At 43.5% G+C, this 5587-nt stretch overlaps 1 pseudogene; it reads right to left on the reverse strand.

Annotated features, from left to right (window-relative positions):
- Positions 1–585: 585 nt before the first annotated feature.
- LOC123163003 (probable inactive methyltransferase Os04g0175900) lies at positions 586–4955 on the reverse strand (annotated as a pseudogene).
- Between the last annotated feature and the right edge of the window lie 632 nt (positions 4956–5587).

Genomic DNA, 5587 nt, shown 5'->3' on the forward strand with positions numbered 1-5587 from the left:
TGTCGGTCAAAAAAACTTGAGTCTAATATGACTTTGATATTTACTGGTGTTTTTTTTGCATGCTTGTGTTAGTGTTGACTGTGTGCATCCTAACTATGTAGAGGCTGGATGTGTGCTTATTGTGTGTGTACCCACTCGATGATTCATCTTGAGCTTACAAACTCCAACCTTTATTGAAAAACTATAAATTACCAATTTTGTTGATCTATTGATTTTTTTTACTGTACGAACAATTGTTTTATTATTATGTAACTGGGAAAAAGCTACAGTGCCAAAGTGAGACATTGTGAACAACAACTACTCTGTGCTTTTATGTACTTCTTCATGGTAACATATTGGCAATACAAAAATACACCTAGAATACCTCGATAACAAGTTTTTAACATTTTTATTAAAATATAAGCGATACACACAATTATACCAACATCATCATTATATTAAATGGTACAAATAATGATACATATGCATTATATATTTTGATAAAAAAGTCCATCATTATTGGAATAAATAATACAAACAATTATACGAGCCAACCTCACACACATTATCAATAGTAGCCAGCATGGACGTAAAATGTGATGGTTACTATTTGGTAAATTCGAGAGCCCAAAAGTTTCCAAAAATGTAAGTTGACTGGAAGGTGCCGCTGAAACCCGATTCCCTAGCCAGCTTCAGAAACTCTTGCACAGTTCTCTCCTTCCCACCCTCTGAGTTATTTAACATCATCACATTGAGAATGTAGAGATTTTGTGCTGCCCTCGTCACCTCTGGAGTAGCCGGCAAGACAAACTCAACAGCGATCAATCGCCCCTTGTCTGGCAAAGCTTGATGGCAATTTTTTAGAACCTTTATGCAGTCATTGTCATCCAACATATGGAGTACCGGCTGTATGTACATTCAAGAAATATTCAGTATCTATAATATGTTATGTAATATTAAACCTACTTTGCTCGAAGTGTAGTTTAAGTCAGCTCTGCATTCTCAAATATTTAGGGGATTTATTTAGCACAACAGAATGTTCTTTGTTTGTCACAATGAAAACATTGCAGATTCACTATTGTACACGAACGTTGAATTCAACTTTGGCATGTTTGAATTGTTGAGTTGTGGTACGTTTCGCTTTGTTGCAGTGCTGGATTGTTGAATTGGTGTTGAATTTTGCTATATGATCGATGTGCATGGATCTCCATGGAATTGAGGGTTTTGATATGAGGAGTTTGGTTGTCCGTCACGACTTTTGAGGGGTTGTCTGGCACTGTTCGACATCGCACCGCGGAGAAAATCTTAGTAAGAGAAAACATGTGGTTCGATTACTTCTGCACAAGTGCAGCCACCTTAATTGCTTGGACCCTAGATAAATACTTTTATTACTTTACCAATGTGTTTATAGAATTACAAGTCGAACGCATTGTTTGGCAGTAGTAGAAAATTATTTTGAAGAAATATTCTATAGACATCATTTCTATATTTTGGTTGAAAAATACTTTATATATGAAATAATGAGGGTGTGTATCACGTATCTACAAGGTTTTGAGTAATATTAGACTTTACACCATATGGAATACAGAATGACAGAGAATGGAACTAGATACAGTAGTTCGTATATATATACCTTTAAGAAAATGGCATCTCCAGTGGGAACATTATCAAACATATTTCCAGCTATATGTTCGACACCTGTATTGGGTTGACATTACTAGCTAAGTTCTCAATTATCTCACAGGAAAGCATAGATGAAAGAACTCAACAATAGAAAATGATACAAATAAGATCTAAATGTATAGTCAAAACATCCATGCAAAAGAAGAGAATACAGTTGCAATACAAAAACAAGGATAGACGAAAGAGTTGAGTGATGGGTGTTTGGTTTTGCTGGATAACAACATTTTTTTTACCAGATCCCTTATGAACTCGTGAGAAAAAGATTGGCGTCGATGCTTTTTCTAGTAGAAATTAATCCATTGAATTGAGGAAACTGATGGTATTCCTACTGAGTTGAAAGTTCCGCGCGTACGTGTGCACAACACGTACTCACATGTGTGTTGATCATTCGATCTATAGGCTTTAGTACATAAAATTAAATTGTTGAGTTTACATGAGACTAATGATGATGCATACGTCTGGGAGATAAGAATAAGCCGTTTGTGTATATGCTAACAACCAAAAGTACAACCCCTCCAATTAAGGTATGCATTCCCAATTTCTCAGGCATTTTATTTGGTAGGCCAACTTGGATGATAATGCCTGGAAAGGAGACTCCAGGCCGGGAGACAACCCAAACAGTCCGATAGGCCTGGAATAATCATAACAAGTCTAATTCCTTGAGAATATTACAATGAAGTGGTAGGATGTACAATTATTAATTAATGCAATTTATTAATAGATATAGGATAATCCACTACATTGACACTCTTTCGGGATGGGAACATAAGTTGGGCATGTGGTTTTAGGTCTTCAATTTGAGTGACGAAACATGTGTTATAGCATGTTGTAAAATATATATTTTTAGATTCATCGACGAATGAAAGTTCGAAACTAGTAATTTTATGCAATTTACACATATTTCGCTAGTCAAACTGAATGCCTAAAAACCCATGCCTGGCTTATATTCCCATGGAGGATGTTATATAGGATGTACGCGATGTTTTGCATAATATATTGTATTCTTCATTGTACTATATTCACTAATTCTTATCTGGACACAATCTCCTCCAATTTTGAGAAATTATGAGGTATGTGTTATTGTTTTCATTTGCTCCATTTTTCATACCTAGGTGTGAACTTTGCATGGAGTCTCCATGTGTACTATAGTCAACTAATTATTCTGTTTTATCTCCGTATCCTGCGTTCCCCACCAAATGAAGCTTAGGTGAACCCAGGAAGAGTGTGGAATTTTTATAACCCAGGGTAGGTGATATACACATGGAGACTGACATTTTTGATTTTGTCTTCAGGTGCACTTTGTCGGCCCGTGAACAAAGCGGTGTTTGTATGTTCAATCGTGTCTCTACTCCTGGCCTTGTAGGGGAATCCATCTGGTTAGAGTATGGCAGAAACTGAAACAAGAAAAGCGCACGCACGCGCGCGCACACACAGAGACGGAGATTGGTGCATGCAAAAATGCTTCCTAGAACTCGCACGTAAAGCTTAAGCATAGAGGAAAATAGGAGAGTGAGATAGAGAGTGTGTGTTGGCAGCCCGGACCAGCTCCCGGTCCATCGACATAGGTTCAAACATTTTCGGTGTGCATCGGAGAGTTCACTAGAAGCAGAGAGCTCACTACATTCCAAAACACCAGCCTGAGGAGAGCGTGACACTCTTCCTTATAAGGAGGTCCTAGCTTGCTCCCGTATCTGAGGTGGGACTAAAGTTATTGGCACTGCCCGAGTGTCTGGTTCTTGACACCCCACCCCCTAGGGAAGCCCCCCTTAGGGTGGCATGGGGGCCAGCTCTAATACCACTTGTTAGCAGCCCAGGCTCAGCTCTAGTCCATCGGCATCTGTTCGGACGTTTTCGGTGCGCATCAGACACTCAACTAATAGCAGAGAACCCACTACACCCCAAAAGACTGGCCTGGGGCTAGGAACGGCTCTGAAACCACTTGTTAGCAGCCCAGGCCCAGCTCCCGGTCCATCGACATAAGTTCGGGCGTTTCCGGTGCGCCTCGAACACTCCGGTACAAGCAGAGAGCCCACTACATCACAAAAGACTGGTGTGGCGAGAGTGGGGCACTCTCCCTTGGAGGCCCTAGCCTCCTCCCATATCCGAGTTGCGACTAAAGTCACTAGCACTGCCCGCGGGTCAGGTGTGTGTGTGTGTGTGTGTGAGAGAGAGAGAGAGAGCATACAATGGTTAGGAGAGTGTGCTAAGAGAGAAAGAGTAAACGAGCCGTGTGTAAAAGTTTATAGAGAAAGCGCACATTACCCTATTCACAAGGTGATGAAACCAAGTCAAATTCATAAGAAGGAGGTGACATACCGAGAATAGACGGCGCGAGGGAGATGACATGAGGCAGGTCGAAGTTGATGCCCCTGATATGCTTGTACCTGGAGGTGATCATATCTAGGGTAGAACCGGTGCCGCCACCAACATCGACGAGCACGGCCACATCGTCGAACCCGTGGAAGCGCTCCAACAACTTGCTGGTCACCATCACCGAGATCTGCACCATGGCCTTGTCGACCACCCCGAGTAGCCGAGGGTTTCTCCCCAAGTGCTCGCCCATCGGTACCCCATGCATCCTCTTGAACGCCGTTTATCCGCCTCTCGCTGCCGCCCCCAGCTGCTGCCTTTGAAATGCACGGCGATGTTAGATTCTATAAACCATAGGCAAATTTTAACATGGTCCCTCTTACCTCCTCTTTTTACATATAAAGTAAAAAGGTAAGAGTTAATCAGACCACCAATTAATGAGATCAACGATTCAGATATATTCTATACTCTTGGCTCTCATGTGAAAAATGGAGGTAAGAGGAACCATGCTAAAACTGTTTCAAACGGTAATTGCAGCAGTCATTCGTAGCTTACCAGGCCGTCAAGAAGTCCTGGTCCGTAGTGAACATAGCGTAGGGCGCCAGCGACGGGCCACCGTGGTTGCTGCTGAGCCACCGACACACCGGCGAGGGCCTGTACTGCCGGATGGCCTCGCCGCTTGGACCTGCCTCCGTCACACACTTGACGACGTCGAAGGAGGCAAGCAACCGCATGACGCGGTCCACAGAAGCCGCCCCGCCGCCCTTGTCCATGGTTGGGAGCCGTGCGGCTAATTCATCCGCCGTAACCGCGCCGCTGCTGGCGTTGCTGAGTGCCTCGAAGATGCCCAGCTCGATTGCTGCTTTAAGGGTCATGGAGACCGCAAAGCTGGTGATGAGCCCCCACGCATGCAACCATGTTTCCTCGTCGTCCTCACCACCGGCCGGATTAATCCTACTTCCGCCCACAATATTGTTATCCATTGGTACTTGGGTGGTGCCTATAGGTTGTATAGTTCCTTGGTGGTGCCTGGAAGAAGGTAAGTATATATAGGGCGAGATCACATCTTGTTCTGAATAAATAAAGAAGAGAAATGATGGGTGTGCCACTATACAACTTCTAAATGTGCAGGCTGCGACAACTTTGTTAAATGGTGGTTGTGCCACCAAACCGTGCGGAGAAATTGCACAAAAACCACTACGCGGCATTAGCGATTCTTGCCATCTTCTTTTGGCCCATTTCTTCCTAGGCAAGCCTCACCACTTGACCGCGTCACTAACAATGAAGAGAACATTCGTTTGTTACTTTCATCCGATGTGGCGCTCGATCGAGTCCAACAATATAACCCATACTTTCTGTGCCACCGCCATGCACACCACAACGGAAATACACGCCGACCTATGCCTGTTTGCAGCTCTTCCTCATCCGTCGCCTCCTCACTGCCGCCGTGTCCTCCCTCCTGGAAACATCTCCTTAAATTTATGTACGATTCAAAATTCATCCATTCTAGTCCGGCAAGCACTCCCAACAATGCCATCCGCTGCATGCACTAGTTTCCTGCCTCAGTGCACCCTTTTACCTGCCGGAGTGCATCGCTCAAGGCAACATAATCCAG

This window comes from Triticum aestivum, chromosome 1D (genome assembly GCF_018294505.1).
Source record: "Triticum aestivum cultivar Chinese Spring chromosome 1D, IWGSC CS RefSeq v2.1, whole genome shotgun sequence".
NCBI classification, from domain to species: Eukaryota; Viridiplantae; Streptophyta; class Magnoliopsida; order Poales; family Poaceae; genus Triticum; species Triticum aestivum.